The sequence below is a fragment of the Tamandua tetradactyla genome, chromosome 8, assembly GCF_023851605.1.
Source record: "Tamandua tetradactyla isolate mTamTet1 chromosome 8, mTamTet1.pri, whole genome shotgun sequence".
Taxonomy (NCBI): domain Eukaryota; kingdom Metazoa; phylum Chordata; class Mammalia; order Pilosa; family Myrmecophagidae; genus Tamandua; species Tamandua tetradactyla.
This window is the reverse complement of record NC_135334.1, coordinates 116,443,782-116,455,318: the sequence shown is the minus strand read 5'-3', so window position 1 is coordinate 116,455,318 and position 11,537 is coordinate 116,443,782. Positions and strand designations below refer to the sequence as shown.

At 38.2% G+C, this 11,537-nt stretch overlaps 3 pseudogenes; 2 read left to right on the top strand and 1 right to left on the bottom strand.

Annotated features, from left to right (window-relative positions):
- Positions 1-1,994: 1,994 nt before the first annotated feature.
- Positions 1,995-8,841, bottom strand: LOC143645281 (polyadenylate-binding protein-interacting protein 2 pseudogene; annotated as a pseudogene).
- A 181-nt stretch (positions 8,842-9,022) lies between these two features.
- On the top strand, positions 9,023-11,332 carry LOC143645280 (neuronal-specific septin-3 pseudogene; annotated as a pseudogene).
- Positions 10,130-10,586, top strand: LOC143643752 (glutathione S-transferase 3, mitochondrial pseudogene; annotated as a pseudogene).
- Positions 11,333-11,537: the final 205 nt, after the last annotated feature.

The window sequence follows — 11,537 nt, the reverse complement described above, 5'->3', positions numbered from 1 at the left end:
GTTTAACATTTTATTATATGGTCGGCTGGAATTTTTTTTCTTTTTTTTAATTGTGAAATATAACATATATACAAAAAGCAATAAATTTCAAAGCACACCACGACAATTATTTGTAGAACAGATTTCAGAGTTTGGTATGGGTTACAGTTCCACAATTTTGAAAAATATCAATATAATGTTTCAGCAGTCATACTCATTTGTTAAATCTGATCTTCTTTGTTATAACTCCACCTTCTGCTTTGCTCTTTCTCATGATTTTTAGGGGTATTTGGGCTATGTCCATTCTAACTTTCTCATGTTGGAAAAGAGTGTCGATAATATGGGATGGGGGATAGAATTTATTGATGTTCTGTAGAGGCTGGCCTCTCTGGGTTTTAGGACTTATTTCGCTTAGGAACCCATCTGAAGGTTGTAGGTTTCTGGAAAGTAATCATAGTGCATGGGATTTTTTTAGAATTTCAGATAGAGCCCCAGGGTTTCTTTAGGGCTGGCAGGAATGGTGCTGGTTGGGGTTTGGCAAACCATGATAAATAGCAATATTTAGGCAAAGCTTGCCTAAGAGTAGCCTTCAGAATAGATTCTTGACAATGCTTGAACACTCTCAGCCACTGATACATTATTTTGTTACAATTCTTTTCCCCCTTTTGGTCAAGAAGAAGTTGTTGATCCCACAGTGCCAGAGCCAGGTTCATCCCTGGGATTCACATCCCATGTTACAAAGGAGACTTTCACCCCTGGATGAAATGTCCCGTGTAGAGGGTTGGTGGTAATAATTTTCCTCACAGAGTTCAGCTTAGAGAGAGAGAGAGAAGCTGCATCTGAGCAAAAAAAGAGGTCTTCTAGTAGTAACTCTTACATATAACCGTAGGTAGGCTTAGCTTTTCTGCTATAGAAATGTTTCACAAAAGCAAGCCTCAAGATCAAGTGCTTGGCTTATTGACTTGGGAGTCTCTAGTGCTTGAGACAATATCAGGAGTATCTTCAGTGGTAAATTTTAGTAGTTCCATATTTTTTCTTTCATCCCTCAAGGGGCTTTGTCAATACATTTTTTCTCAGTTCTATATTTATTTTAAACATATTTTTGAACATATATACTTTTTTTTGCAATATTTTCAGCTTAAACACTGTTCACACTGAACATGTATGGCAGCTTAAGCACTCAAATATGAAGTTTAAGAAGCCAAAACTGTTCGGGCTTTGTTAAAAGAAAAGTTGTGCTGCAGCCTATTGTCCTGATAGTTAACAAAGCAAGGAAAAGCACAACTCAAATCATAATTGCAGTTTGTTTGTTCACTTAGATTATGGATTATTTAAATTTTAGATTTCACAAAGGCATTGCTGTGTTGCACAGTGGGCCGCCTTAAAAATCTCATTCTTCCTCAGATAGAACATTAAGAACAGAATTAATCATCTCTAACATGATAACATATAAAAGTCGGGAATAGTTCTCATCTGTCACTATCTTGGAACCTCAGTAATCAAAGGCATATTTGTCTATAAGGAATTACTTCAAATTAACTAACAGGACTTCTTCAGAGAAAGGAGATTCCCTTTGATTGGGACAAAAATTGAAGTCTGAATTGAGAACATGCTTAGCAATCAGAACTTAAATTTACTCAGTAAAAAAAAGTTTAGACATTAACAAGAGTTAGTTAACCCTAAGGAACCAGTTTAACCTTAAGGAAGATTTAGTTAAGATTTAGAGGTCACTTAATTTGTTGCTTTGTCACAACTTGACTGGTGCTCCTTTCTTTTCTGTCTTAACATCAAGCCATGGCACCAATTCTATTTTCAGTAAATGTTTGACAGCTTTTTCCTTAATAACAGCCTCAGCACTTTTATTAAGCATACAAGACTAACGAAACTTTGGCAGTGCATAAGTGTAACACAGTGACAGGAGCGAGCTTTTACAATTAAGCCTTCTTATACTGGCTTCATAGGTTGGAAATTGTGTTATATCCACACAAGAGTGCCCCATCTACTCAAATATTTTATTACCTCACCCCAGGAACAAACTCCTTTGCATTTAGATTCAGATTGCTCTTGACCAGAAGATCTTCCAAGAAGAACCATGAATGAAAATGAGGTCACTAAATTGGTCCTCAATTTGGCCCATCATCTGTGGGCGATTTTGAGCTGGAATAAAACCACTCACGATGTTCTTCCTCTTCCAACGTTTCTTGGAAACAGCCTTCAATAAATTCTTCTTCGCATAACTCCTCTTCTGTTTGTCTTTGGAATTCATCTTCATTTTCCATCCATATGTACTTTGCAAATGGATTGCCATCTTCATGAGAATGACCATTAATAATCACATCTTCATTGATGATGCTTGGGCTAGTACTGCTGCGACTTGGATCTTTCTTGGTTGGTGTTACTTGTTCTTAACCCAGTGCATGATGGTGGGGATAGTAGCCAAGAATCCTGTTGATCTCTGTGGATCTCCACAGGAGTGCCACTCACCCACTTGACATGCACTTCACCCACTGCCTCCTTTCTCCATTTGCCAAGTCTTTTAAATTATCTGGTCAACATATTCTGGAATGTATCTGGGTATTACATTAAGCCATTAAGCTATACAGAATGACAAAGTCATTTCCATTCTGCATTCCATGTGTTTGGGTTGTTTAAATGATCTGTCCAAAGAGGTTGAATTAGATTATGTACTACTGAAAATTTAGGTTTTGGATAGAATAACCTCTCTTCCTTTGATCTTATAGAGCAGGTGAAGTTCTAAAATACAGACAATGTCCTCCTTACCCCTATATTCTGACCAACCTCATTCTTATCTCTAACTGAAGCCTAATCTCTTTAACAGTTATTGTATGTGGCAATGCTGACTTTCAGCCCTGCAGAATTCCTACTCTGAGTCTTAGGTGTCACAAAGGTACCCAAAATTCCAGGGAAATACCGGGTTATACATATATAGCAGAGTCTCTCAAAATTTAGAAGTAAAAATTACAGCTCCCAATTAAATGTGACTGCTCTAAGAGCTTACAGTACAGGCCCCGATTTTCGTATAAGTATTTTCTAAAAGAGACCATACAATATTTGCTTTTTTGTTTCTGGCTTATTTTGTATCACATAATGTCCCCCAGGTTCATTCAACTCGTTACATGCCTCATAATTTCCTTCCCTTCTGTAGCTGCACAATATTTGATCATAGGAATATACAGTAGTTCAGTATTCTATTTCTCAGTCAGTGTATCCTTCAGCTACCTCCATCCATTAGGCATCATGTATAACGTCCAAAGTCAACAGTCCATGTCTCACATTATCCTCTCTTAGTTCTATAGCCACCAATACTTAATTTTAGACAATGTTCATTGCTCTCAAGAGAAGCTGATAAACACACCTCATCAAATAGAAATTCCAAACCTACACTTAATTCCTGCCACCCCTCCCCCACTCTCACTTATTTATCCCGGTATGGCTATGGTACTGTTGATGTCTTCCTGTTAAACATAGCCTATAGCATACAGTAAGAGTTTATCCCTATGCCCTGATTTTATTTATTCTTTGTAGAAGATTCATACCTTTGAAGTAGGCCATGCAAAAGCTTATTTATATCTGTAGTGCTGATCAGTGGGATACATGGCTCTATACAACTGTTTTCAATCATGTTCACCTTCAATATGGCAATATTACTTATAGACCCACTAATGAACTGCCTTTACTTCTACCCATCCCCTTACTTCTAGGTTCAACCTTATTAGCTAACCAGTCACCCTCTCTATCTTCTGTGTATTGCTAGGTCCCCTATACTCTATATTATAAGCCTCTGAGTTTACCTTTACCCAAATCATAAAAACAAAATCATACAGTATCTATCCTTTTGTGTCTGGCTTATTTCATTCAGTTTTATGTCCTCCAGGTTCATCCATATTCTGATGTGCTTCAGGAACTCATTTTGTCTTATTGCTACATAATATTCCATTGCATGTATTGGCCACATTTCATTTATCTACTTATCTGTTGATGGGTACTTGGATTGTTTCCATCTTTTGGCAATTGTGAATAATGCAGCTTTGAGCATTGGTGTGCATATGTTTGTGTCACTACTTTCAGCTCTTCTGTGTATTTAGTGAATAGTTATTGCTAGGCCATAGGGCAACTCAATATTTAGTTTTCTAAGGAACTGACAAACTATCTTCCATAGTGGCTTTACCATTATACATTCCCACGAGCAGTGGGAAATGTTTCAATTTCTCCACATCCTCTCTGTGTCTCTTTGAAACTGTTGTGTTTCCCCAGAAAAGCCATGTTCTTTAATCCTCATTCAATATTGTTGGTTGGATTTTTTGATTAAGTTATTTCCGTGGAGATGTGATCTACCCAACTGTGGAGGGGGACCTTTTGATTGGCTGGTTTCCATGGATATTTCCACCTGTAGGTTGTGCCTACCTATGGTAGTCCTTTAAGAAAGAACCATTTTGGAAAAAAGTGTCAGAGCTGACACAGACAAGAGACCTTTGGAGATGTAGAAGGAAAATATTCCTGGGGAAGCCTTTTGAAACAAAAAGCTGGGAGAGAAATCTAGCAGATATTGCCATGTGCCTTCCCAGTTGACAGAGAAACTCCAAATGTCATTGGCCCTTTCTTGAGTCAAGGTATCATTCCCTGGATGCCTTGGTTTGGACGTTTTTATAGCCTTAGAACTTTAAAATTGCAACTCAATAAATTCTCTTATTAAAATAAGCCATTAATAAAAAGCCATTCCATTCCTGGTATATTGCTTCTAGTACATTAACAAACTAAAACACTCTCCAACATTTGTAGTTTCTATTGTTCTACAGCAACCATTTTTGCAAGTGTGAAGTGATCTATATTTCCCTTATTGCTAATGAAAATGAGCATCTCCTCATATGCTTTTGAGCCATCTGCATTTGCTCTTTGGAAAAATGTCTCTGTATATCTTTAGCCCATTTATAACTGGATTGTTGTTCTTTTGTTGTTGAGTTGTATGATTTTTTTTTTTATGTATACAGGATGTCAAACTTTTATCTGATATGTGATTTCCAATATTTTCTCCCACTGAGTTGGCCACCTCTTCACCTTTTTTGACAAAGTCTTTTGAGGCATGGAAGCATTTGATTTTGTGGAATTCCCATTTATCTTTGTTTTCTTCCATTGTTTGTGTTTTGAGTGTAAAGTTTAGGAAGCTACCTCTTATTGCTAGGTCTTGAAGATATTTCCTTCTGTGAATTTAATGGCTCTTATATTTATGTCTTTGATCTACTTTGAGTTAATTTTTGTATAACGTGTAAGGTAATGGTCCTCTTTCATTCTTTTGGCTATTGATATCCAGTTCTCCCATGATTATTTATTGAAAAGATTATTTTGTCCCAGTTCAGTGTATTTTGGGAGCTTGTCAAAGATCAGTTGACCGTAGATTTGGTGGTTTATTCCTGTACTCTTGATTCAATTCCATTGGTCAATACTTCTATCTTTGTGCCAGTACCATGCTGTTTTGACCACTGTAGCTTTACAGTAAGCTTTGAAATTAGGAAGTGTTAATCCTCCCACTTCATCATTCTTCTTAAGATATTTTTAGTTATTTGAGGTCCCTTTCCTTCCAAAAATATTTGATAACAAGCTTTTCCAATTCTTCAAAGTAAGATGTTGGAATTTTGATTGGTGTTGCATTGATCACCAATTTGATAGGTGTTGCATTGATCTACAGATTGGTCTGTAGATCAGTTTGGGTAGAATTGACATCTTAACTCCATTTAAGCTTTCTATGCATGAACAGAGAATGTCTTTTAGCTATTTAGATCTTCTTTGATTTCTTTTAGCAATGTTAGGTAGTTTTCTGGGCACAAATCCTTTACATACCTGGTTATGTTTATTCCTAGATACTTGATTCTTTTAGTTGCTATTTTTTACTGGGATTTTCCCCCTTAATTGTGAATTAGGTCATAACTTGTATGTAGAAACATCACTGATTTTGAGCATTAATCTTATATTTCACCATGTTGCTGAATTTATTTATTAGCTCAAGAAGCTTTCTCACAGATTTCTTGGGATTTTCCAATTATAGTATCATGTCATCTGCAAGTCATGAAAGTTTTGCTTTTTCCTTTTCAATTTTTATGCCTTTTATTTCTTTTTCATGCCTGATTGCTTTAACTAGAACATCTAGTACAATGTCGAATAATAGTGGTGACAGTAATCATACTTGTCTCATTCTTGATCTTAGGAGAAAGATTTTCAGTCTCTCACCAATGAGTATGATGCTGGCTATGGGTATTTTTTTATATAGTCCCTTTATGTATTGAAGAATTTTCCTTTGATTCCTACATTTTAAAGTGCTTTTTATTGTAAAAGGATGTTGAATTTTGTTGAATGCTTTTTCAGCATCAATTGAGATGACCATGTGATTTTCCCCTTTCAATTTCTTAATGTGCTAGACATTAGATTGATTGATTTTTTTAATGTTTAATCACCATTGTATTCCTGGTATAAACCCTACTTGGTCATGGTATTTAATTCTTTTACTGTGCTATTGGATTTGATTTGCTAGTATTTTATTGAGAATTTTTGCCTTTGTATACATTAGGGAGATTGGCCAGTAGTTTTCCTTTCTTATAACATCTTTACCCTGTTTGGATATTAGAATGATGTTAGTTTCATAAGATGAGTAACGAGTATTCCTTTTTCTTCAATTTTTTTTTTTTTTTGAAAAATTTGAGCAGAAGTCGTGTTAGTTCTTTTGGGAATGTTTGGAAAAATTCCCCTGTGAAGCTGTCTGGCCCTGGGCCTTTCTTTGTAGCAAGGTTTTTGATAACTGATTGAATGTTTTCACTTGTGACTGATTTGTTGAGGTCTTCTGTTTCTTCTTGAGTCAATGTTGCTTGTTCATTTGGAAAGGGCCATGGTAGGCTCACTAGTTGGATGGTCTGTTGAGCAGGGATATCTGATTTACTTGCTTCTGGATTCCCCAAAGGAGTTCTAGGCTCAGAGCTGAGAAGGTTGATATTCCAAGCTAACTGTGGTGGCAGAAACTTTCCTGGCAACAGCCTCTTGTCTGTGGTGGTGTCCCAGTGGAGCCCACTAACTTGGTTCTCTGCATCTCAATTCCTCAGCTTTTTTATCCAGGAGCTCCCTATGCAGTATTAAAGACCTTCTCAGGTCATTTGCACCCTGGAATCACTGTCCTGTTCAGTTTTCTGAACTAAACAGCTGTTCCTTGAAGTAGGGATGACTCAGTCTATTCTATACCACCATCTTCCCAGAAATGAAGCCTGCTGGGTTGTTAAGTAGACATTATGTTTTCATTCCAATATCAATTCTATGTTTACTTCAAATGTTAATTTCTCAGAGGTTCCTATGCTTTGAGAAAAGTGACTCCATCACTGGCTTACTGTGGAGAGTATGGCTGAGGCTTAATCAATGGAATGCCATTCTAAAACATTGATTCAGAGATAAACAGATGCCCAATGGAGGCCAATGAAAGGCAAGACATTTTCCTGGGAGTTTTGAAAAGAAACTTCTCATTCTTTAAGCTCTCCCTCTGTGCTGATTTGAAGCTGTCCTGTTCCCCATAAAAGGCCATGTTCTCTTAATCTATCCCTGTGGGTACAAACCTAGTATTGGGTGGAACATTTTGATTAAGTTGTTCCCATGGAAATATGAACGAGCCCATTAAAATGGTGTCTAATCCCCTTGCTGGAGTTCTTTACGGGAAGATAAAAGACTGGTGAAACTCAAGGTGCTCAGAGAAGCTGAGAGAGAAATGTCCAGAGACATTTGAACAGAGTCATTCAAACTAGAATCAGGAGAGAAGAACCAGCAGACATCATCGTGTACCTTCCCATGTAACAGAAGAGCCCTGGAAACCAGCAGCCTTTCCTCAGAGAAGGCATTCTCTTGCTAATGCCTTAATTTGGACATTTTCATGGCTTTAGAATGATAACATGTAACTAACTTAATAGATCCCTATGGTTAAAAGCCAACCCATTTCTGATATATTGCATTCCAGCAACTTTAGCAAAACAAAACATCCTCTCTCTATAGACATAGAATAGGAACAGGTAGCCAGGAAGTTATTGACTGTCACATTGTGACCCTAAGTGAGCTTTTCTTAGAATGATGATAACAGGGATGGTAGAACAGAGGCACTGAAAAATTGAAAAGTGAAATTCTGAGCCAACGAATCAAATGAACTCTGACACCTGCCTTATTTCTAGCCTTTGCAATTATAAGGAATAATAAATCATTTTTATTAGGCAAGTTTGAGCTGAGTTGTTTGCTACATGCATCATAAAGTCCTAACTGCTAAAGTATGTGTTTAAAATATGTCAAATACCTAAATAGAAATAACCTTCTTAATACAGCATTCTTCAACAGGCACTACTGACTTTTTGGTGAGTTTCAGCCTCATAATCTGGGCTTCATTGCTCAGTTTGGGTCTTCTAAACTTATATATGTAGTTGTAGCAAACAAAAGACTCTTTACAGGTGGGCCACAGTGGTTCAGCAGGCAGAGTTCTTGCTTGCCATGCCAGAGACCTGGATTCGATTCCCAGTGCCTGAAAAAACAATGAAATGAAGTCTCTTTGCACTCAACAATATTAAGGAGGAATTATGATCTATAATAAAGAATAAAACTTCTATACCTACTATTATTATATTATTAGATATAAAATATGACTAATGAACAAAGTAGTTTTCAATTTCCTTATTAAGGAACTGAATAACCTCTATTTCAATTCAGACAGTATTTGTGAGTTCTGGAGTTCTTACCTTTAGGTTCTATTTCTGTATTTCTCCAAAGTTCACTTTTAGGATAGACTTTACAAACTCTATGATAGGGACAATTGCCTCCATGAACATCAAACATCAGCTGCTTTTCAATTGTTGTTGCAGAAAATTTTGCACAATTTGTTCTTCTCTGCACATCTCTGCTTTGCAGCCCTTTCGGTTCTTGACTATCTGCTGTAATGCAGTGAACATAGCTCACAAAATTCTTTTGACAAGAAGATAAAGTTCCTAATCAGAATCTGAGTCGTTTTCCTAAGAACATGATGCAAACCTGGCCTAAATTCTGGTCAAGTCCTCATGCAACAGGTATAGCAGGCATTGCAGAGATAGTCTTTCATGTGGACTACAGAAATATGCTCTCAATACCCGTAGTCACCTACTCAAGGTGACTTTCCAGATTGATATCTTTGATAGATGCTAGCTAATCAGTTTAGCCCCATATTACAAACTTAATTTTTAAATTCATAATGTATTCTCAGATTGTCTGAAGTTCTTACCCCTCCTTCTCTACACATTCACATAATTATCAATTCTGCTTCTCAAATTGTTCCATGAAAACAGTCCAAACCGTTTTCTCACAATGTTTAAAAATTTTGTGTCACAGCCAAATAATATTTCTTAATCACTACATTGATTTGAGTTATTTTTACAAGGTCCAAGCTGCAAACATATTTCCATTTCTTCCCTGACACTGTTCAGAACCATGAACTTCTATGAGTCCACTATGCCATTTATTTCAAACTGGGAGCTGCTTGGACAGCATGGCATACAGGAGTGGGCAGCCTGGCAGGTGGAAAGAGAGACCTGGTTACAGGAACCACTCAGAGTGGGTTGACTTGTGCCCCACTCAACTTTCCAGCTCCCTATCTTGAGCACCTCCCCAGAGGAGTGAACACAGAATATGATCCAGGTCCAAAAGAGAAAGGGTGGATGTGACTATTTCAGAGCTCATTACTGAGCCCAGGTTTAAGCCAGCATGCCCATGAAGCCCATTAGCATCAAGTCTAACCAGTGGGGCTACATCAGCATTGATACCATTATGAAGCAGATGTGCAAGATCATGAAGACCAGCTTCAACTTCATCATGGTTGTTGGTCACTCTTCAACTCCCAAATCAGTCTCAATGTCTATCGCTGGGTCCAGGAGGAAAAAATATCCAAGACAGTGGAGATCAAAGTTATTGAGTATGTAATAGATGAAAGCAGGGTCAAAATGCAGCTGATCATCATCGCTGGGATTTGGAGATCAACATGAAAATTGCTGGGAACCCACAGAGTAGTACATCATTGAGCATCAAGAGAAGAAGGACACACTGCACTGAACCTCTGCAGTCTGCTCCATGAAAGCAAAGGTGATCTAGAGCCAAGATGGCCATTCTCTCTAAGGAATATGGTTTTGTGATTCTAACTGGTGCTGCCAGCTTCATAATAGTAGCTCATCCAGCCATGAACATTGCCAAGGTCCACAAGAAGTACAAGGTGGAGTATCCGGCCATATATAGTATGGACCCCCAAAATGGGCACATTTTCACCTGCATTCAGTGAGCCCATCAGAACACGCTGAAAGTGTATCCTCTCTTCTTATTTTTTCTAGCTGTTGGAGGTGTTTGCCACCTGCATATAGTTTCTGGTTTGGGCTAGCCTTAGATTGTTGATGAGTTCTCTATGCTTATGGCTATTACACAGGAGAACCCGGCAAACAAAGTTAAGGAGCCCTGGGATCCATCACACTCATTGGCTTGATGGACACAATGGTGTGCTCCACTTTCCAGCATTTGGCTGGGTGAAATCTGGCATAAATAGAGGGCCCAAATGCTGTCATTGAAGAATTATAGAGGTTTAAAAAACTCATTCATTTTGAATGACTTACCTTAACTTATCCCCCCAACATGCTTTTTAAAAAAATGTAATGAAACCTATCTAATCTCAGCCTCATGCCTGAAAATAAACAAAAACACGAGAAGGACGTGAACATTTTCATTAAGACACGCATCCTCGACGTTCCCCAACACTGATGTTTACTACTGTCTCTACTTCATCTCCCCCACAGCATACACCATACTATTTGTCAATATGGAGTTTATGAAACACCTCAGTGAATTTGTGAACATCACCCCTTATTGCTAAGGCTGATACCATCACCCTGGAATTCAAGCAAAGATGCAAGGAACTTGAAGCAAATGATATTGAATTATAACCCCAGAAGGAATTTGATGAGGATTTAGAGTAGAAGGCAGGGAATGAAAAAAATCAGGCAGGAAAGCATGTCCTTTGCTACAATCAGAAGTGGCAAGGCATACCAGGGTCCTAGGGAAACAGTCTCCTTTGGGGTCGTCTATGGGGGATCAACAAAGTGAAAAACCTTAAGCACTGTGAGTCTGCCCTGCTTTAAGACTATCATCAGGACCCATATCTTTGGGACTTCTTCAAGGAAGTGGCACACAATATCCTCTATGAGGCCTACAGGGCTTAGACACTCAATGACAGTGGAGGCCTCCCCTCAGGGGAGGAGTCTTCCTTAGCACTGTCCTTCCTCCTGTGCCAGCCACTCCCTGTCTCACTGCTGAGTAAAGGTCATTTCATGTGCTGCTTCTCTCTCAATTCCCCTCACCTGTTATTCCCAAGTAATTTTTAGTTCTGAGCTTGTCTGGCCCATCGCAGACCCTCTTAGTCTTCAGCAGGTCTGAGCTGCCTGGTGCTTCTTTAGGACAGTTGCTTCCAATACTTATCCCAGCCCCCGCTTTTCTTCCAGTGGAATGGAGTTCTTACCCGCACT